This window comes from Chaetodon auriga, chromosome 6, assembly GCF_051107435.1.
Source record: "Chaetodon auriga isolate fChaAug3 chromosome 6, fChaAug3.hap1, whole genome shotgun sequence".
Lineage (NCBI taxonomy): Eukaryota > Metazoa > Chordata > Actinopteri > Chaetodontiformes > Chaetodontidae > Chaetodon > Chaetodon auriga.
This window is the reverse complement of record NC_135079.1, coordinates 26,073,639-26,097,500: the sequence shown is the minus strand read 5'-3', so window position 1 is coordinate 26,097,500 and position 23,862 is coordinate 26,073,639. Positions and strand designations below refer to the sequence as shown.

The following is a 23,862-nucleotide window of genomic DNA, read 5'->3' as shown; positions in this document are numbered from 1 at the left end:
TGGGATATTTAATAAAGCCTTATTTCCCACTCTGTGATAGAGCCACTCGTCCGTTTGATCTGACTTTAATATGTCCAGGGAGAGAGAGAGGGGTAACTCAGAACAGCTGTTTCTACCACTCAAGTCTTTACACTATTTCATTGGAAAGGCAGCATCAACGCTGCTCAATTTAATCGTTCTTGTGACAACAGTTTTGTCCACTTTTTGTCTTGAATTACGTCACTGTATCGGTCATGTCACCACCTGCCCTGCTTAAGTGCCCATGAGCAAGAATTAATCCATCTGCAGGGATGTGCTTCTTCCTACAGCTGCCTTGATCTCTGACCTGCTCATGTAACACATACTTCCTTGTATGACGACTAATACCCATTATCATTAAAGTCACCATGGTGTACTTACTCTAATGACAGTGGCACTTCTGGCGGCACGCTGCAAAGGTTTAAGCAGCAGCTAATTTTAAAATAACCTAGCTGAGACTATTTCCAAACACAGCTACAATGGAGAGCCCCGAAGCATGGCAGGCAAACAGCTCATTTGGGAAACTCTGTGTTGTTGTGCTGCTTCTCCCGCTCTCTCTCTCTCTCCCCCTCTCTCTCTTTCTCCCTCTCTCTCCCTCCTCCGGATTGGCTTGAAAGGCAGCAGACAAGACAGCTCATTTGGTATTTCTTGTTTGACCTGTGGAGGCTTAGTGCACATTCTCTGCTGTGTTTTATTTATTTTTAATTGGATAAGCCATCAGTTCATTTCCACAATGTAGTCTGCTCTTCAGATGCAAGTCGATCATGATTCAGGCTAATAGTGCCTACAAAGAAATGATTTAACTTTCTAGATTATTGATTAGCTCCTGCCCCCTCTTGCACAAACCGCCCACCCTCTACACACACACAGATATATTAGGCCTACCACATTCTGAGAAGGCATTTCCATGGACTCGATCCATTCACTAACCCTAGAAAGAGACTGGTAAATGCCTTCTGAACTCAGAGATTTCTTTCATAATCTGCATATTCACACCCGCACTTGCTGCTGTGGAAGTTCATTTCAAGACTCAGACTCACTCAGTGTCAGATCTCCAGCAGGTTGGAATGAATGGTGCTGATTTACAGGCTGACAATGGGGGAATCCCTGCCAGAAGCAGTAGCCGGAAATATTTTGAATACCCAAAGGTAAATGAATTCACAAAATGCATAAAGCACAGATTCATGCAAACCACTGAAAACTTACACCATATACCATGTGTCACCATTTTCCACTCCGGTGATCCAGCGCTCAGCTTTTCAGCTTGTTCACACGCAAAACATACACATTTGTATTCAACATTGTGAACACAACACTTATTCCACCTGGCTCATCATCCACTGTTTAATTCCCCTCTCAGAATCACAGGAACGGCCAACTACACCGTGTTAGAGTGTGTGGTATTGAAAGAGGTCCTCATATTTATAGATGCTCAGGTAGAGAGCCAAGTCACTCTCAAAAAGAAGCTGCCATACACACCTACACTCCTCCCACAGCCTTCTCACACACCCACATATGGGCACACACACCAGCAGCAGCCCCCTCCTTGGCAATAAATCCCTGTTTTCCAAATGAAACGCTAAGCAGTCTCTCCGGGTGGAGCAATGATTCAGAATAAGCACAGCCCAGCTGGGAGCTGCAGGTGCAAGGAGTTTTATCCTCTTCCTATTTCTCCTTTGATTCCTTCTCCCTGTCTTCCCTCCCCTTTGTCTGTCTGCTATATTTGACCCCTCCCCCCAGCTTTCATGTCCTCCCACCCTGTGAAACTAGTCTTTTACTTTAATTAATGTGATTTACCAACCTTAATCCCCCTTTTATTCCCTCAAAATGCTCAGTGCTATTTTCTCACTTCACTCTCTGTTTCCTCATCTTTATCTCTCTCTCTCTCTCTCTCTCTCTCTCTCTCTCTCTCTCACCAGTAGACAGTGGATGACAGTTACTCACAGTTTCAATTTTGTGTTGGCACCTGGGCGTGTCTGCAGGAAGATTTGCTGTCATGGACATTTATGGACACAGTAACCAACGGACTGTTAAAGTTCCTGTTTAAGCCACTGCAGCCAGAGGGAGAGATAGATAGAGAGAGGAGGGAGGTCATGTTCTTCAGGAAAAATGTTTAAAGTGTGGTGCTGAAGACAGACAGTTGCCATGGTGTCCTGTTACTCATAGACAGGACTGACCTTCATGTTGCCACATACATACACAAACACAGATACACACTCACAGATGCCTGACACAGACACCCGCACCTTTATCCTTCTCTCTGACTCCCCCCTCCATTCAGTCTCACCCTCACTTGGTACCAGAGGCAGTTCATTGATCTAGAATTATCAAAAAGAGAGAGGACACAGCCATTCCTGGTATGTCAGTGCCATTTATTATTCAGGAGTGCAGCAACAGGTGTGAGTTATGAAAGCATGTACACATATTCAGTAGAAGTTCTGCTGTGTTCAGCACCATACTCTTTTAATCTCTGTCCTTTTTTCATTTCTGGGTTGAGTAATTTCTAATCATGTATACCAGGTTTATTGTTTAGTCATATCAGGCTCTACAGAAGGTGATGACAGATGCTTGTTGTATGCACCCCCTGTACTTTCCTTTGGTGTCCTCTTTATGAACTGTACAGATGGAGTCATGTCATGGGTTTTTTATAATGTAGTCTGGTTAAAGAGGATCAGTACGACATGCTACAAAGGCTAATGGTGACAGTAATGAGGAATGCCAGCCATTAAGGCAGGATGATTTCTGTCTGTCTGTCTTCTGTTGCCTGTCTCCCTTCCTCACCCTTCGTCACAAGTTCTTGCTTTCTTTTCATTGCCCCCTCATCTCCCCTCATTCTGCCGCCTGGTGTCTCAGCTCCCATCACTGAGCTGCTGGAAAAAAGGGTTAGAGTTTCGAAAAAATTCCAGAGACGTTTGCAATTTAACATCCTACAGAGACGTACAAACACTCAGAATAAAAAGAGCATGAAATGACTCAAGTGAAAGCAGCCCAATACCAATCTAGACCTGGCGGTCTAAGTGTACCCTGGTGTTATTGTGGTTCTGACAATCACCTGGCAAATGGGCTTTTGAGTATAGGGCTTTGGGGTTTCAGCATCCTTCCGATTCTACTTATCTGTGCTGTTTCCTGTGTGTCCAACCACCATCCCCACCCACACACATCTGGCCAATATACAGGTTTTAACACAAGCAGGCACAGAGGGATATGCACAAATACACTCACATGTGTGCCTTGTTTTTTTTTTTTTAATGGGAGAGTCTGAAACACAGAGACTTGCAGCAAGTTTTTTTTTTTTTTTTTTTTTACTTATCTATGTTCCCCTGTGACTGTGGTTGAGCAGCACTGCGCTGTAATGGGCTATAAGGTCAAATGCTATCTTAACTCCATTGTGAGAGGGTGTGACCTTTGAAGAAAACACAGTCTTCTTCAATCTTCTTTCCCTTGACATCGCCACCATGCTCTCCTGAGGAAGGGAGTGGGTGAGAGGACGATGGAGCAAGGGAGGATGAGGAATAGAGATAGTGAGAGTAGCAATTAAAGTAAATATGTACCCTTAGCGCTCCATTAGAGTCTGACTGTATTTGATATAAGTGGCCTAATTATGCAAAAAGCCAATGGACACTGTGCGGTATAATCGTAAAATGTGCCAAGTGGAAAAAAAAAGAAAAAGAGAAACCCCTGCATCCAAGGAGAGTGGATTAATGGCTTATTTGTGAGTACTGATGAGTTTAGTGGGTAGAGAAAGCAGGGTGAGAGACAGACAAGTACATACACACAAACAAACTCATTAACGATATGTGAAGTAAACCACGGTACAGAGCGCTGATGTCCCTCCAGTGGATCACCCTTTCATCTCAGTTTGTTCTCCTCTTGAAGTTTTGTGACTAGCAGATAAACAGCACATAGATAAAATAGGCGCCAGACAAAGAGCCATATCGATATCCAGGTAGAGATAACGGCTGAAGGAAAGGCAGGCGTGTAACACCTGACCCCTCAAGAAAAACAAATAAAAAACAAAAAGAAAAGCAATCCCGTGACAACCACATACAGAATCTAAAGTGTGTGTGTATGTGAGGAAGACAGACATGGTCCACACCCCTTGTCTGTCACTTTCTCCGTCTCCCTGCCTCCTCCTCCTCCTGCACCATCCACTCTGACAAATACTCTCTGTAACACATTACAGATATTCAGGAGTTATTCACCCACTCTGTTTGGCTGTCTCTTTGTCAACTCACAAACATCCAGATATGTCCTCCCCTCTCTTTTTCTGTCACACACGCAGACACACACGCAGACACACACACACACACACACACACACACACACACACGCATGCACAAGCTCAAGCCTATGTTTGGCAGGAGTCACAAGTTTCCTTTTTCAGTGTGATTGTGATGCTTCCTCTCTATTGCCACGAAGTGTGTGAAGCCGCCAGCAGCACAGTGGGAGTATTCATGTAAAAGGGCTGGTACTGCAGGGTCCCAATTCTTCCACAAGTAGTTTACTGATGATAGTAGCAGGCAATGATATTGTAATTGGATTAGCCTTTCAGTGAATAGAGCTGTTGGCCATTGTTGGCGTTATACACTTTTATTTAATAGATTGTAGTGTTGCAGAACATTCTTGAGTCATGAATAAGAGTCCCTTGGCATAGGTCACTGAAGAGCTAGCTTTTAATCACTGACTGCATTGTTAATTGCAGTAGGGTGATGGAGATTTCTGTCAGCTGCACTTGATCTATTTCTTGTGTATTTGTAGGTGAGTTTCTCCATATCGTTGCGTCTGCAGATAGATGGGTCCTGCTCTTGCAGTGCATCCCTGGCCACAAGGTTGCTAAACTGGTAGGTTAAAAAGTATACTGAAATAGATATAAAACAAAAACTTGGTGTTCTTGTCTGCATATTCTAATTCAGGAGGAAGACCAAAAAGAAATGGGCTTCTCTTTTTTTCCTGCCCTGTTATTTACTCCCACTTATCAAACTAAATGGAGCATTGGGGAGGAACATTCAAAATGCTAATAGTTATCCACTGTGCTGTAATAAGTACCTCGGGGTGGAAACACACCACTCGGTTTCAACCTGACCCAGCCCCAATTAGGCTACACATAAACTTGCTGAACACCTAAAAGAACATGTGTGTTTTTGCTTCCTCAGAGGTCCTCAACATAGATTTTTTCTTTTCAGGATGGCAACTGTAGGGTTTAATTAGGTCTAGAAATTTCTGAGCATATATCTGAACACTCCCAGAGTGTGTGTAGCATGGCCAACAGTATACTTACCTTGCACTATCCCCTTAAGATTAGCCTACTTCTGGCATGCTAATATGGAATTGCTCCTGTTCAAAATAAGGCAAAAGTGGTAACTCAGCTTTCATATTTCTTTAACTGGAAAATCACTTCACAGCACTGCACAGCATCTGCTTAAGTTGTCAAACTATAAATGCCAACCAAATGAAATTGTTATTGCAGTATGGTGGTGAAAATGTACACTGAAAAAACATGTGGACAGCTGTACAGTCTAATGAAATCTAGCATGTAAGCCTTATAACCATAAAAGCTTTGTGAGGCTCATCATTCAGTGTCTGACTAGACTGTGACCGAAAGGTGTATTTTGTATAAAAGTATATGCACATGAATGTATGCTACCACAAATAAATTGGGTACTAAATGTCTGACAGAATAGAAAATTAGTTGGTGGCAAAGACTTGCTGATTAATCATGAATTTTGTTTTGGGCTGCATTCTGCATGCACACAAACACCCACCCACCCAGACACACACAGACACGCACATGCACAGACACACACACACATCTCTACTGACCAGTGCACATTGAACAGCTTATCACATCTCAGTTACTAATCCGCTGTGATTGTTAAAATCTTCCCCATAATAATCCCATGCTGACACTTGTTTTAAATGTGCCATTTCCAGTGGATTCAGAACAGATCTCAAGGTTAGTGTTAAAAAAGCAAATCAAATACTGTACTTTTTTTTTTTTTTTTTTCCAAATATCAAGGTAGCTGAGAATGCTACATATGGTCTAAAACCTGGATAATCATACAAGGTGTATCATCACCTTGACTTTAACATTGTTTTTAAAGCTCTGGTGGAAAGTGATCCTCTGATGTGCCACTTTACTCTCAGAGCATGTCATGTGAGTGTTTGAAGGCATTGGTCCTACTTTCTCATTCTTTCCCAACATGACTCTGGGGCTTTTCACTTCACTCCGTGTTCAGCAATGTCTTTGAAAGAATCAAATCCCTTGCTGCTGCTAAACGGAACTGATAACTGAGAAGGTCTTCTTGACTTTTACAAGAAATCACTCTAGCTTACTCATTTATCCTTTTTCTCTTTGGTGCTCCACAGCGTTTCTTTACCCATTTTTTCCTTTTATCAACTCAATTCTCTTCCTTTATTTCCACTCCCAAATGTGTTTGTCATCTTTTTCCCTCTTTTTGGTCAGTACATCCAGACAAGACAGTGTAGCAGTTACATCTAATTTTTGTCCTTTCTTTCCCTGTCTTTTTGCTCCTATCCTAAATATCACTTCTTCAGTGTTGCTAGATACTTCAGGTGGGGGAAATACTTGATCTGGGAGAAGTGTTTTCAGTCAGTGTTTTTGCCTACACTGATGCACTCAGCACCACCCCTGCTGCGTGCAGTACCACCCCTGCTGCCTAGATGGCGACAAAATGCCAGCTATTCATTGAAGGGTTTTCAAGGGTAATTGCCACTCAGATTCACTTGGTGTTTAAACTGTGTGTGCGTGCGTGTGTAGGTCTGTATGAGTGTTTGCTTGTGCATTTATGAAAGCATGGTCTTTGGTAAGAGTGTTTTGCAAAGGTGCTTTGTAGATGTAGAGTGGCCATTTAAACCCCTGAACCTGACTGTCAAGAAACAGACAGGAATTGGAGGACTCATTTGGAGCAAGCACATAAAGCACTATATTGATGCCTACGCAGGCAGGTCGCTTCAAGGCAATTAGAATAGCTCTCCGCACTTATTGCTTTTGATGTCAGTGTGTGGGGGAATGAGAGAGCCAACTTTTGCCTGCCATTGACAGAGAGGGCTGCCACTTCAGTTGAATTCCTTTAGACACAATTAATGTCATCCTCCATTCAGAGGTTTATCTCATATTAATGTAGGCAAGTCCAAGGCTTTGAGCTTACAAATGAATTAAATGATGGGGCAAAAAGAATTAAGTGGGGAAAAAAAGCCAAGCACAAGAAGTATGCCACTGGGTTGGTCATGCCCTTGTCAATGACAGTTTTATGTACTGGTTTTACTTTATTTTGAAGCTTTATGAAACTCTCTCAGAGTGGTGTTCTGATGATCTTCACTTTGATGTTCACTTTTATTCAATATTTAGGACTGGAAATGTTGTAGAACTGCTATATTTGACACTTTCGATACATTCCAGTTTCATATGTACACACAGTGAAGAACTTTCGTCATTTGAAATGAAAGGATTCTGAACTACAAAGTTACACCCTCCCATTGCTCTGAAGCCATAGACATATCCATGCTCGTGAGTACAGTGTTAGTCATTAAGAGGCCATAGGCTATTTCTGGGGGAAATGAAACATTGCTGGGACTTGAAAGACAGATGTGATGGCTTTTGAGATAAGACAGAAATCTCTTTGATCACCCTGTCTTGTGCTTTCTTTCAATAATCCAATTCACTCTGACTGCACTGTGCTTCTGTGTGCCAAGTCTACCACTGTAACTACCATGTGGTATGTAGCTGCCCATTAGCTTCCAATTGCCTGTATTGTTTATGTGTATCCATGCTCATCTCTGCCTTCTCTTGCATACACTTTAATCTAAAGAGACTCTTCCAAAAGCACCGAAATGCCTCAATGAGTTCCTGTATTTGGGGATCTGTGCAGGAATTTGTCCTGCAGACCTAAAGTAATTAAAACATAGTTTAGGGCACAGAGCTCTCAATCCATTTGGATAAGTGCTTAGATAGCTATTTGCGAGTACACTTAAGGGCTTTTGGTGAAGTTGGTTGGGCTGTGAAGCTCGTGGGAAGACTGAGGCAGCAGTAATGAAGGTAAAGATGAGACTGTGGCTTTGGCTGAAGCTGAGCAAGGTGAGTGCAGTGATTTCCATAGAGATGCTGCATCCACCCACTTACACACATGCTGTGACTAAATCAAACAACTGAAAAAAAAACATGGTTGTCAATACAAGCAAGGCTCTTGTTAAACTCATGAAAGGATTACATACAAAGTTTTCACCTGACAACAATGATTGGCACGTGTATTATAGAATTGCCCTCCGCCCCTCTCATTATCTGAACTGCACCTATCTTATCAGATATAGGGGAGTTGCAGCTGTGCTATAAGCTTTCTGCTGCAGAGATTTTCTGAGAAGTGAGCTGACTGGATTTGATTTTCATTAGGATTGCATGTCTTCACTGTCACATCCTCTCCCCACCTTGCACGCTTTACTGGACACAATTTTACGCTGTGGTGGCCCCCATACTGACGGCTTGGTTTTTCACGCCGCAGTAGAGTCACACCAGGTGGCCGGTTATCAGTGCATTCGCCATTACAGGACTTGGTGTGGTTGACCTGCTCAAAGAGGGCTTTTCTACCTTTCCTAGAGTCCCACTAGGAGACACGCTCTGCTGCTGTGCTGGGACAAGCCACCTACGGAATTACAGGAACTCTAGCAGCCTGTCACAAGTCAAACAGTGTACTGCACAGACCTGGGATGTGCAGGTCACACACATCCTCAGGCACACACACACTGTTGATAGACAGCTGAAGGCTGAGACAGTACAAGCTGATGTAACAGCTCCGCAGAGGGTTTGAAAAATCAATGGGAGATAATTATTTCTAATGGAGACAGAGGAGAAAGGAGTGTCCTTTTCAGCCATAACTGGAGTGTGTGATGTACACATGGTACCTGGAGTATTGTAGATTATTTTTTCTTTGGGATTTGTTTCTGTTCTTTAATTTTTACTATTCCAGAAATGGCAGTCATAAGGTTGAAAAATCAAAATGCTGAAACTCTGCATGATGAGTCAGTTCACTTCAGGTAGATGGTGGCTGCAAACTGTGTTTTATAATCAGATTTTTACCTGGAATGTTGTATTACTGATGAGATTATTCATCCCATTTCACCTGCTTTGTAAGAGAAGACATAACAATATACACTGAGCAAAAATATAAATGCAACACTTTTTTTTTTGCTCCCATTTTTCATGAACTGAACTCAAAGATCTAAAACATTTTCTGTATACACAAAAGAACCATACCTCTCACATGCTGTTCACAAATCCGTCCAAATCTGTTTTAGTGAGCACTTCTCCTTTGCTGAGATAATCCATCCCACCTCACAGGTGGATGCTGATTGGACAGCATGAATATTGCACAGGTGTGCCTTAGGCTGGCCACAATAAAAGGCCACCCTGAAATGTGCAGTTTTGCTTTATTGGGGGGGGGTCTGGGGACGTCAGAAAACCAGTCAGTATCTGGTGTGACCACCATTTGCCTCATGCAGTGCAACACATCTCCTTCGCATACAGTTGATCAGGTTGTTGATTGTGGCCTGTGGAATGTTGGTCCACTCCTCTTCAATGGCTGTGCGAAGTTGCTGGATATTGGCAGGAACTGGAATACATTGTTGTATACGCTGATCCAGAGCATCCCAAACATGCTCATTGGGTGACATGTCTGGTGAGTATGCTGGCCGTGCAAGAACTGGGATGTTTTCAGCTTCTAGGAATTGTGTACAGATCCTTGAAACATGGGGCCGTGCATTATCATGCTGCAACATGAGGTGATGGTCGTGGATGAATGGCACAACAATGGGCCTCAGGATCTCGTCACAGTATCTCTGTCTTTCAAAATGCCATCAATAAAATGCACCTGTGTTTGTTGTCCATAACATACGCCTGCCCATGCCATAACCCCACCACCACCATGGACCACTGGATCCATAATGTTGACATCAGCAAAATGCTCAACCACATGACGCCACACACGTTGTGCCCTGAACAGTGAAAACCGGGATTCATCCGTGAAGAGAACACCTCTCCAACATGCCAGATGCCATCGAATGTGAGCATTTGCCCACTCAAGTTGGTTACGATGACAAACTGCAGTCAGGTCAAGACCCCGATGAGGATGACAAGCATGCAAATGAGCTTCCCTGGGAGGGTTTCTAACAGTTTGTGCAGAAATTCTTTGGTTATGCAAACCGATTGTTGCAGCAGCTGTCCGGGTGGCTGGTCTCAGATGATCTCGGAGGTGAACGTGCTGGATGTGGAGGTCCTGGGCTGGTGTGGTTACATGTGGTCTGTGGTTGTGAGGCCGGTTGGATGTACTGCCAAATTGTCTGAAACGCCTTTGGAGACGGCTTATGGTAGAGAAATGAACATTCAATTCACGGGCAACAGCTCTGGTGGACATTCCTGCAGTCAGCATGCCAATTGCACGCTCCCTCAAAACTTGAGACATCTGTGGCATTGTGCTGTGTGATAAAACTGCACATTTCTTAGTGGCCTTTTATTGTGGCCAGCCTAAGGCACACCTGCGCAATAATCATGCTGTCTAATCAGCATCTTGATATGCCACACCTGTGAGGTGGGATGGATTATCTCGGCAAAGGGGAAGTGCTCACTAACACAGATTTAGACAGATTTGTGAACAATATTTGAGAGAAATGGTTCTTTTGTGTACATAGAAAATGTTTTAGATCTTTGAGTTCAGCTCATGAAAAATGGGAGCAAAAACAAGTGTTGTGTTTATATTTTTGTCCAGTGTTTATGGATTTGATTTTTTAAATGAAAATCAGCATGACTTATGTAGATATTTAATACTTGCTAACACTTCAGATTTCCAGTTAAAGCTGTGCCTTGTCTTCTATGTGAGAGTCTTTATCTCCAGAGCTTCACAGTATCTTATGTTTGGATATTCAGGACAAGAACATGTACATTCATTACAGCCATAGTATGCTCCTACCAACAGAGGGCATGGGCTTAAATTAACACAGCTCTGCCTGTGATTTATGATATTCTGCCTTGGCCTAGTATGGCTGAGGCAGACTCTTGCTGTCTGGTGCACACAAATAGTATTGTCACCATGCTCATGTAGACTACCCACTGACACATAAGCAACACGTCAGAAGCATTCTCATAATGGTATACTAATTGTCATGTAAATTTGTGCAGAATTTGTTACGGTGCCCCCAGTTGGAGTTAAACAAATGTATCCACATAATGAGCTGGGTAAAACCAGTTAAAGAACTGCAGTTAAAGCATACTAGTTTGGTGTTTTGTGAAATGCATGTACAGTTTTTTGTTGTGAGTTAAATGAGAAGATTGATACCCCTCTTGTGTCTATGCATCCAATATGAAGCTATAGCCAGGAGATGGTTAGCTTAGTGTTAGGATCTTGTAGGAGCAGGTTTGGTTATTAGCTGATATTAAGGATACTCATTGCTATCACTAACTGTATTTAAATCACTAAGGTTATTAATAATAACAGGGTACTATTCTGAAATCAGGGGCCAATAACCAAACCGTGGATGCAGTCTCGTAAAAGGGCTGTTCACTTAAAATGTCAATGCTTAAAATACCATTTTATACCACCGTATCACTTCATGCGAGGTTCAAGACCGTGAGGGATGACAGAGAGATATGAGAAGCACAGTGGAGGACTAAAGCTGAGTTATATTACCACACTATATGTGCCTTTAAGGTGTGTGTGAATGCCCGTCAAGGCACGTGAATGTGTACATGTGTAGCTTCATAAAAGGGAGAGAGGTAAAGGCACCCAAGCAGAGGAGATTCTGATTGCAGAGGAAAGACACAATAATACACAATGTCTCTTTATCACACAAAAACAACACGTGCAAACTCAGCTCATCAGCCATGGCACTGGTCTTTTAAGTGATAAAATGCAGTGACAGAAAACTCAACTCAACAAGCGAGCCAGGGCAGGACACACAATCAATGTAATGTGCTAAGCTCACAGAAACAAGCAGCAAGTACAGTGATTCAGTTATCTGAAACAGCAAGAGTAAGACAGGGTGGTCTGTTAATTTTACAACAATGCAGTAAAGCTAATACAGCTACAAAGCTGTAATACGGTAACACGCTATCATTAACCTGTCTCTTCTCAGACTAAAGCCCCTTAATTGAGATCACTTCTGGAGTGTTTCAGTTTGATTAGGAATGATATACATATACCCTTATATACATCATACCCTTGATGATGTCATGGCTGTGTCAAAGGAATTCTGGTGTGCCTCATCCAAATGGATTTGGAATCAAACTGAATCTAGCACCCAGGTGTAATTTCCAAGGCCTGAAGGAATTTGATGGTATTTCTTTGTTCTTAGTCCCGAGTTCTTTGTTAAGACTTTTAGTTTTACATGTAAGCCTTTCTTTGTTTAGCCTTGTGGTGAAGTCCAAGCTTTAGTATAATGATTGGAAGCAGGGGAAAAAGCTAGCCTGGGACTGTCCAAATCAAAATAATCCACCTCTAAAGCTCAATAATGAACAAAATATATTTTGTTTGTTTAAATCATACAAAAAAACTAACTGTAGAAGGTACAAATCACTGCCCAAGAAGAAGTCCAGTGCAGAATCCTGTAAAGGTTTGGTTTGGTTTGGACTGAACAAACCAGATAAAATTGTTAATAAGTGAGCCGTGGGAGTGCTGCTAGATAGATTTTGTTGCCCGTGGACAGAGCAAGAAGTGACATTAGGTCAGGACAAAGACAGAAAGTTCTCAAAACAGGCAGGAAAATGAACAGAATGATAAGAGAACAAGTTTCCTCAGCTCAAATAACTAGCAGGCAGTGTATTCAGCCTTTAATGGAGTACAAAAACAGACAAATGCAGGGATTTCAGTACTTGCCATGCAGCAGTGGCCATTGGCCATTCAGAGCAGTTAGCCCCAGTGACAGCAGTGTAGCTTCAATCAGATAACATGGTATGTGTTCACCTTGCAATTCAGCTACAGTGATCAGCTAGTAGTTAGTGGCTAACAATAAAATTCAAAAGTCGTACGAGCACAAAGTCATTTGAGAGGAATGGGAGGTATATGTTACTCACCTGAACATTTTCTTACCATAGTACAGTACAATCAAAACATTGCACTTCAGCTGTAAAACTGTAGCTCTTTGTGAGGCAACCATGGGAATGCTCAAATAATTGAATCTTAATTATAGGACTGCCACATTCACCACCAATACTGACTTTATTCGAAACATTCACGAACCAAAACACTTCAAAAAGGTAATGCACATGTCAAGTACTTGACTCCACGACCAGTGCTTCTTGATAACTCTCAACATCAAAAGCACAGACAATTTATTCTCTCTCCTAGTCTGTATGTGAAGAGGCACTAGCACATACCTTTGTTTTTGCAGTGGGTGGGTGGAAACTGCTCCTGCTCTTCTGTGCTCAAGTTTGAAAGTAACTTAATTTAACCAAAAAGTGATAATGGCTGTGTGGGAGAGCATACATTAAAATGGTGTTGCCAAAATGAGGAAGTATACAATGTGGATTATGAGTTTTTCTCCAGTTTTTAAATGTTATGACAAAAAGAAGTCTGAACTTAAATCATCACCTAAATGTTATTGTTCAATCAAAATTACTCAAGTAAAAAAGAAGTATGGTTTGATTTTTTTTTTTTTTGAGAGAGAGTTGTATACAAAAATACATGTTGTGCAGTGCAGTGCAGATTTTAGTTCAATACTATGGCTTCTCTTAAACTCAGAGATGTACTATAACCTGCCTGGCTAATTGATCCTCTCTCTGACTGAGGTTTGTGCCAGTTAGAATTTATGGCCCTGACCATGGTTCTGAAATATCAGCAGCCTAACTGCTGTGTATTGATAAATCCTGTCCATTGTGCTGAAGTCGCAGACAGATTTGTAATCATGGCTTTTTCCCACGGTCCCGCCCTTCTGTCAGTTTGGTCTTGGATCTCTTATATTCTCTAAACTATACACTAGAAATATTCAACTCTATACTATATTCGAGCCTATATACTGCAGAGAGTAGTGTCACCTTCATGATCTTCCTGATCATTTCTGTGATCATTCAGTAACACCTGTGTTGCTGAAAATACACCCCCAGACCAAGTCATCTCTCTAACATAATATTTTAGGGGAGACATGATTATAGATATAGTTTTTACTAGAGATGTAAAATGAACAAATCGCAGACTGAGTTTATCAGTTATGCTGGTACACAACATGCATTTAAAAGGCTAAGCCAGAAAGAACATAACATAAAAATATTGTTCAATCACATGAACAAGGTCTAACATTTAGACTGTCTTTGCCTTCTGCTGGCCCTGTAGATGTTCCATATTCTTCATCATCTACCAAGTTTTATTACTAAATATGATACACAGGTTTTTTTTTGGTTTTTTTTTTTTTAAGCCAGTGAATTGTCTAGAAATGGCAGTGTTGTTATCTGAACCATGGCTCTAGGATGTTAGACTTGACTTTGACTTATCCCCCAGTCTTGAGTCTTGAGGCTTGACAGGGATACCCTGACTTTAAATTAAAGATTTGACACTTGTATTTTGTGACTTATGACAATCTCTAGTTGAACACACTGTAGATACTGCATCTGGGCTTTATGTGCCATTGTGTCTGCTTGAGTGTGTTCAGCTGGATCCACCACCATTTTAATTGCCCCCACAGAGCCCGAGTAGGATCCACAGGATTTTATATCATATACATCTGGGCTAAACATGGCATACATTTTTTCATCAGTTGCCCATCACAAGAGGTAACAGATATACATGTACCTCATTTGTTCTCATCTCATACTGCCCACTCTAAGACACATAGGCCTACACATTTTCACACACATATACACACATGTACTTGCATCTGTAGGAAGTGCTAATGAGTATCTGTGGACGCTGGATGTCTCACTGTTCTCCAAAAGAACCAACAGCTGGAGCAAACCCTGTTTCAGCTGCACAGGTTCAGGCCATAGATAAATGTTTTTACAAACTAGGACAACCATGCTCTTGGTCTGCATGCTTGATCTAAATATCATTGCTGTATTCATTAAATGTTTTAAATGTTTATAGATGTCATACACGGTTTGGTAGTCTCCAAATAACCTCAGCTATATACTAATCAGCAATGACTAACTATTCCGTTTTATGATGAATAGCATGCTACACTCATTGTTTTACTTTATCATGACTGGTTCATGTTCCTGGCTCCCTTATTTAACACCACATAGATGGACTTATTCAGCCTGGTATGAAACTTGCTCCTCATTCAACAAAAGTTGTCAGGTCTCTTAGCTTCTTAATCCCTGATATCCAAACTCTGCCTTGGAAAGGTCAAACGTCCTCCAGGCATCTCATTCTGTGTCTTACATTCTAGCCCATTCAAGTGTTCATTTTGCTGACATTATCTTTGTCTGTCTCATTTTCAATGATTCTCTAGTATGGAAATGATATTGCATACCATAGAGATGCTCTCAATTCACCACACAAAATTACCAGTCTGTCCAGCACCTATCCAGCTTCAGGCTCAATGTGTTTAAAGATGCAGAGTGGAAGAGACAGATGAAGAATGAAGGAAAGAGAAAGAGACTAAGAGAGGACTGGAGAGTGGAGGTAATGATGGTCGAGTGGTAGAAAAGGTGAGGCAGATGGAGAGTGGAGGTGAAGTGAAAGTAAGTTGGAAGAAAGGAAAGAGATAGAGGAATTACAGAAGATGGAGACTCTTTGGCAGCACTGATGTGTGGACGGTGGGTGGACAGGGTCACTGAGTTGTGGCTCTGAAATGGGTCCTGACAGAGTCATTTCTCACGTGGAGATTTACCCTGGCTCTCTCCAATGGTGGGAGGACGAGAGCGAACGACCCTTTTCACTTGTCATGAATATTTATTTGGTGAGAGCGTTCTCAGGCTGCTGCGTAGAATGACAAATTGTAGTCAGCTACCTATATTCTATTCCCATCCATTTCTTCACCCTTTTCCCACTGCCTCTCATCTTATCTATGGCTCTGTTTTCACTTGGCTGTTTAATATGTTGGAAGCATGTGGAATATTCACATATGGGCTACTCTTAAAAAAGGCAGGTTAAATGCATAGATGCATAACATCATGTCATGAGAATCCAGAATCAATGCCAAACTGGACACTGGAGACCTTTTGCTGTATGTTAATAGTTATTATATGCTACTTAGCAACTACAAATTTTAAAGGAACTACCATCTTTTTGAGGACTAAAAACACAGGATGGTGGTTTTCAGGCGATGGAAATGCTGTGTGTGTGTGTGTGTGTGTGTGTGTGGAAAAGCAATTCAAATTGTAAATGTAGTGTGTTTAAAGCAAGAGATCAAAGAGTACCTTCGGGCTCTCATATTATGCTCATCCTCAGGTTCATATTTTTATTTTGGGTGTCTACTAGAAAATGTTTACATGCTATAATGTTAAATGTTAATGTGTCTCCCTGACGTTTTCTTCAGATAAACACAGCTATTTATTTGTCTCATGATGTTGGCTTAGTATTAATGCATAAACTTTCTGAACTGTAAACATACTCCCTGTTCTATATTTGTCTTGTTAGACTTACAGAACCAAGTGAAGTAGAAAGCATTTGTTTTGAAAAGATACAGAGACAAGTTTCTTGCAGGTAACGTTACAAAATGTAATGGAAACACTTCTGGAATTGTCAGGGTGTGGGGGGTAAAACATATGATATGAAACAAATATAAGATGGAAAACATTAGTCAAGCAGTTGTTTCTGGTAAAAAGACATCAAATAAACGTATGTAAATACTTTTTTTGTATACCACGTCAACATAACTGAAGACACAATTACTGATCATAAGTAACTTGCTTATACAATTGAAAAATTGCTCAGTGACTTCACAGCAGTAACTATCTTTGAGTAATTATCAGCAGCTACTCTGAGGACTGTACTCGTGTTTCACAGAGTTACTTGGGTCATTTCACTAGTTCACAATTATTACCACATCTGTGCTTTGAAATGTTTGTCAAAGCTGCAGATTATCTGTCGATACCCTTTGAAAAGACAGTAGAGAATATTCTATTAATTTATATTATGATCCGTCAACACCATGATTAAATTTGACTGTGAGAAATGTCTTGCTTAAGGTCACTATTTAATACCTATAGTAAAAGGATTACTAACAAAAGTCTCATTTTTTTATTGCCAGGATGATAAATGGACAAGGTTTTTCAACCCTTCTGCATGCATGAAATCCAATAACTGTTTCATAAAACCTTTGGGAAAGACCATGATATATTTCTCTAATACCACAGGACACTGAAATGACCAAACCCTCCTTAGAAATAAAGCATATTTTTCATTTCCAATCAAATGGAAGTATAAACTGAGTATGTATAACACAAAGCACTTATCAACAAAGCCTTCATGTAAACTGTCCCGATCATGTCCTCCATCAGGTTAAAGGGATTCTTGTATAGTGAAGTGTCAGGTGGTACTGGAGCTCTCAGGTCACAGTTGGCATCCCGACGCTTCCTCCTGTGGATACCAAGACTTTCTGATGCTGCTGGCCACTGTTTTATAATCAGGCCTTTGCTTGACTGAAGCACATCACCTGGCCAGTATTAACTTCCTTGACTGATGGTTTCTCATAATGTGAGGAGAGTCTGGTGGGTTCAGGAACACTTCATCAGTATGAACTGTGAATGTAGCCGTACATGTACACGTATGTTACATTCAATATTATCTGTTTATATCATTAAATACATAAATAAATTATCTCGCCTGGGGGGGCAACAATTGTATCAAAGTAGCCATGCCCCCCCCCCCCCCCCCCGCCAACAACATAATTCAATTTGCACAATGAAGACCCATTAGTGCAAACACTGCATCGACATCATCCCCACTTCTTGCTAATGCCTGTGGGCATGTCAAACTTTCACAAGCTAGTGTGTGGTTTGCTAGCTACTAAACATAAATAGACATCTGCACTTTCTTCAACTATTTCTGTGACTTTGTGCAAACCACCTCTTTGTTTTTGTTTGTATCAGTAACATTGAATGAAGGGGACATCATACCTGTCAACACTGGGATTTGAAAATTAGGGAAATTTCCCAGCGGTACGTCCTGACATGTCCCACCACCCTACTGTCCACATCTCCATTACATTTAGACAAGGCTACACACAGTGAATCCTAAAATCACCACTTGGCAACCACTTGCTGTGAAATATCATTGCAGCAAGGATTGGGTCACTTACACATTATGCTTCAGTTGTTATTGTGAGAGAGGCTACTGGCACTGGCAGACATTAGGTAGGAGCAGGTGATAATGAAAAGGATGGAGAAGTCTAATGTGATGTCTCCATGTCGGTGTTCTTCCTACAACATCATAATTATGCTGCTCCAGGACCATTATTGCAACTGACCAATCATGCTTCTCTGATGTCAGAGCTTTGCAACTCTGGGAAAAAATACTGGAAAAATACACATATTGGAGAAGTTAGCCTTTCTAATGTGGCTAACATTGTGAACAGGTCTATTTTAACCCAAACCATGATATTTTCCTAAACCTCACCAAGTAGTTGTAGTTCCTCCATGGTATATTTTACATAAAGCATGACTTTAACTGACATTGCTCTTCTCTGAGTAGGGGGAAGCCTCCTCCTTTGGTGAGGTACTTGCACAAACCTTGAGGTTGTCTGACAAGTACTCCATACCTCTCACTTTCCACCATCTTCTTCTCCTTGATTTGTTGGCTGGCACCACTGGCACCGGCCGCCAGTGCTGTTTGAGTGAATGACTGAATGACAGCTGATGTTCTACAGGCTGTAAAGGTTAAAAATACGAGATTTACCGACAAATCTCAACAGGATGGGAGAATGAGTAGATAGACAGATATGGAAGAATCCTAAGAAAAATGGAAGGGTTGATATACAAAAGCCAGATCGGTAGGAACTACAAGAAGATAATCACGTGTAATATTATAGCCTTGATTTATATATTGGCTAACATTATACATTTTACTGCTGCCACCTACTAAAGAATAAAGTTCCCTCTTTGCCAGTCTTTCTACAAATCTCTCCTCTCCACACGTTGTCCTCACTTGCATAAAGTCAAGATATTTCAACTTTTGACCCCACCTCTTTTCATGTCACTGTCCAGTCCAGTGATGCCTCTCATCCACATGGCTTTGGAAGGTGGTTCACTGTGCCACATAGCAAATGAATATAGGGCTTTATGTTGTTCTGGCCTAAAGTGCCAATAAAGTCTTTTCAAAGGCAGAGCAGTCTTACAGGAGATGTTATAAATGTAAACTGTACGCTTTTGGATGGCAAAGTCTGTGCCATCCAATTTTACTTTATTATAATGTTACCATTGTAGCAAATAAAAAATCCTAGACATTTACCTCCTGGTGGAGGAGATTGTCATTCATCCAGATAATTGTTGGTAATACCTGCAGCTGTGGAGAGACATCATTACTCAAGTCTGAATGTTCCACAATTTTTATTGTAATTTGTATTTAATTTACCCCTTGCAGCTGTAGAGGCCAACAAAGTACTTTGCAGATATATGTGACATGATATCTCCTCATAAAATTATTGTGCTGAACTTGTTAGCAAACAGTTGCCTATTTAAACACCCACCAAATGGAGTAACAGACATCAGGGGCTGTTTTTATGGCCACTTGAAATATCCAAGTGTGATGGAATTTATCTTGATTCTTGTGAGAAATCTTTCTATAAAAGATGAAGACACAGACTTGCCTTTGTATTATTTAATAATGATGAAAAAGAGGTTTACAGAGCAGTCGGGTTTACAGCACTAACCAAGTTTCAGCTGAAAGGACAGAGCTCATACACCAGAGTTTGATATTAGAGGTCTGGCCCTGAACAGGGGCCAATAATGGTATTTCAATTTGCCTTGTATGAATACTTCTGTCAGTTTGTCATAACACCAGGCAGTAGGGAGGAATCTTCATCCAAGGTCAAAGGAAAAAGGCAGCTGCCTCCTCAGATGTGAAACACTTGGTCAGATTAACAGTAATGCACAATGGATAGCACAGAAGGTTCACTGGTCATTTCAGGTCAGACAAAGAGTAAAAAGGCAGTTATATGATAAATTGACATTAGTAAATCCAATATTAATTCTCCTTTTAGCTCTGTTTTGGTCTCCATCAACGCAGCTGAGGGAAATATCTGTCTGTAGCAGCAGAATGCTCCACTATGTTCACCAGCTAAGTTTGTCTGCGTGCTGATTGGTGTTGTCAGGTTGCATGTAGGGTTCACGAAACCTTTTTTGTTGTTGTTGTTGAAAACAGTAGCCAGCTGCAGTTTTAAACAATGCTGACGAGACCAGTGAGACTGAATCAAAAGAGCGAAGCAGCAGAGAATAAAAAATGCAGAGTCGGGTAAAAATCTCTGTGGGTTTCTCACTCAGACATTACACATGGTCATTTTATCCACTGCTACATTAAAAAGATTGGTACTGCTTTAAACTATATCCGAATACAGTTTATATACAGGTCAGATGGGATGTAAAGTGGTCTGTGTGATTTAAACTGGTCCCAGTCCATTCTGGTTGATTTGTGACATCGCATCAATTTTTCTCTTCTTATCATATCTACCCACATTGTCAACCAGCTGTGTGATTTTGTGTGATTGCCCACATGACAGCCCTCCATTAACCAGTATGGAAGGAATGCAATATCCCAAAATGAAATGGCGGTGCTAACCAAATCTGATTTATCCTCCATGTCCCAATCTGGCCAAACAGAAACCTCTAAATGCAGTCCACAGTCAAAATCTCTTGCACATGAATTTCATGTACAAGTGTGACTTTGTCCCTGGAGCGTGAACATTTGCCTTCATCTTCATCCCAGTCTTAGTTGTGCTCTAGTAGCAGCCATTGAGTTCTCTAAACATGCCTTTTAATATATTATTACCAGCCATGGCTGCAGAGATTTGGAGAGAGATTTGGATTCAGGTTGGATCATCTGCCTGTGTAAAGGCATTAGCCAGGGTGCTGCAGGCTGGCTGAACACTGCACTGGAGCTGAAGTGTTGAAGGCAGAGCTTCTAGCAAGAAATTGAGAAAAAAAAAAAAAGAAAAAAAAAATCCATCCAGCTCATTATATTGATGACTGGTTCTGCTTTTTATAGCACCATTCCTTTACATTCATGTGTGGCACCCATGTCTCCACTTCTCTTTTTTTAAGCCAAGGAAGTACTTGAAGGATAATGTGTGTGTCAAATCTAATACCATCAGCCCCAGTGTTTCACTCATTAAAGCATCTGAAGGATTCCTATCAAAAGATTACCATCAGTACACATAAAGAAAAGGTCATGCACATTGTTTGTAGAGTTTTCTGGCTTTGGTTGCATTTTGAGCTACCTGACCTCTTACTCTATTACTCCCAGAGAAAACACAAATGGAAAATAGATTTGGAAGAGAAAAGCACGGATGCAATTTTCCCTCAGGCTGACTGGTAAACAATGGTGACAAGTACAAGTTTTCAATAACTTTAAAGAAGGGCGAGAAATAGCAAATAAAGCACGGCCTTATTTTCCATTATTTAATTTTCCCTTTGTTGTATCACAGGGAGAGTAAATAAGGATGGATATGAAAACTGACAAACAAAATACTGACGGGTGTGTTTGCAAGTGTGGTGCGTTCCAATTTCTCGTTTTTTGGTTGGCCAGTGAGCCTTTACACATGGTCACGGATGTGTTATTATGGTGAGTGGTGAACATAGAAAGAATGGTTTGAGGCAATCTTTTTTATCCTGCTGGATTTCTCTCTGGGTGGAGAGATTGGGCTTTGTAGTTATGATTGGAGGGAATTAAGGCCTGCCTTTGGTAGCTGGCAATAGCAGACAACTGGGAAACAGGTTGAGCCTGTGAATGGTGTGTGTGTGTGTGTGTGTGTGTGTGTGTGTGTGTGTGTGTGTGTGTGTGTGTCTTTGTCTGTGTGTGTCTGTGGATGTGTATTAGTCGTGTAGTGGGGACATAAATCTGTTTACCCAGTCACATTGTGGGAACTTTGATTTTGGTTTGGATAAGACTCAAGGAAATTTATGCAAGTCTAGATAATGTCCCCAAAAGTGGTGGAAACATGAGTCTGTGCGTATGTTTGGTGTGTTTGTTTGTGTGTGTGAAGTAGTAGAGAGAAAGAGAAATCATTCACATCATTCAACAGCTTCTCCAGGCCGCCCTTTTCCCCTCACCTTGGCCCTGTTTAATAGCTGCACTGAAAGGACTCCTGCAGTTCACTTACTTGTTCAATGACATTATGAATACTTTATATCATCACTATATTGTGTGTGTGTGTGTTACATAATAGTTGATCTGTAGTCTCCTTCAATGGCGTTACATAACTGCTCATATAGCATATCCCTTTAAAATATCATGTGGCCTTATAGTTCTTTACTTACAGTTTTTCTGGTAGTGATAAAACACTTGTTACTTGATTAGTCAGATTAGTCTGTGCCTTCCATTGTCTGCCTCTCAGAGTCCCTCATTAGCCTCAAATATGGATGTATTGCACATTTCTGATATCAATAATTCCTTAGAAGATTAGAGGTTAGGTTTGCATAGGAATTCCAAAATACATTTTGGTAGAATTCTTAGTGAAATCAGTGAGGTTTCCAGTGAGACTGACAACTATGGACTCAGCATAGTACACCACCATAACTAACAAATAACACAACAATTAACACAATTTCAACAACAGATATTTGATCATAAATAAAAAGTGGAAATGAATAGATAATATAGAATGGGAGGTTAGTGGAAAATTGCGTTGGAACTTATTGCATGATTTGCTTTAAAAACTGCAGGCTGTGTATATAATGGCAGCAGGCTCATTTGAATGTAAACATTGGTTTGAAGTGTAGAGAGAAAAAAAAAAGGAGAAAGCCATTAACACAAAAAGTGGAGCCAAAATGGCTCATGAGTTAAAAAAGCAACTGTGCAAGCAGTGGGTGGTTCAGGTGGTTCACATTAAAATAAATATAGTTTGTAATGAATGCCTATTTAAAAAAAAAAAAAAGGACACTAAGGCCTGTCCACATTTTGGCACATCTGTAGTATGAAAATTTATGCTTTGGCTACTAGCAGCTCCTGTTCGCACTGTGCCAACAACAACCCCCTGGATGGGTGGGTTTTAACATTTAGTATTGCTACGAAAAGTGGGATTTTTTTTTTTGTTTGTTTGTTTTTTTTTTTAAATTTGTTTAGAGTGTGTTATCTGTGCATAGCTGGCCATAGGGGTTTTCAGGTAAACCCCTGGTGGTATGTTAACTGCCTCTTCCCCATCAAGAAGAATGGGACACAACTACATATAACTTTGATGAGCATGTTCACTGGATCACCATGATAACATAATGATTGGCCATTTTGCTCATAAGGACCTAAGCTATATGATGACTGATGGTGAGAGACACCACTGGGTTCATGCGGACTTCACTTAAACTGTGGGTGGACGACTACTGTTCTGCTGAGAATGAAGGCTGAAGAAATTTGCCATTTTGCTGCTTTTCCCTTTTTATGCCATGTTGCACATCATTTTGGGCAGTGGGAAGGTGTGATAGGCATTTTTCACCATTTTCTTACATTGTCTAGACTAAATGACCAATCAGCTGAGAAAATAAGAAATAGCCATGTTTCCATCTATTGTCAAGCAAATTTTAAGTGACATTTTGAAAAGTTGCAAAAAAAAAAAAAAAAAAATCAACAAAGAAAATGTGAATGAGATGGGTTTCCAAAACTGATTTGGAGGGAATAAATTAGGCTATGCATAGTTTGTCAGATGTTGGTGGTATAGGCTATGTTACGTGAGGCCGTAATAAACAGAGTAGAAGAGGAAGAA

The 23,862-nt window shown here is 40.9% G+C and overlaps 1 protein-coding gene across 1 annotated transcript in view; it reads left to right on the top strand.

Moving 5' to 3' along the window:
* cdh13 (cadherin 13, H-cadherin (heart)) overlaps positions 1-23,862 on the top strand; it is a 337,845-nt gene that overhangs the window by 1,046 nt on the left and 312,937 nt on the right. The window lies entirely within an intron of this gene.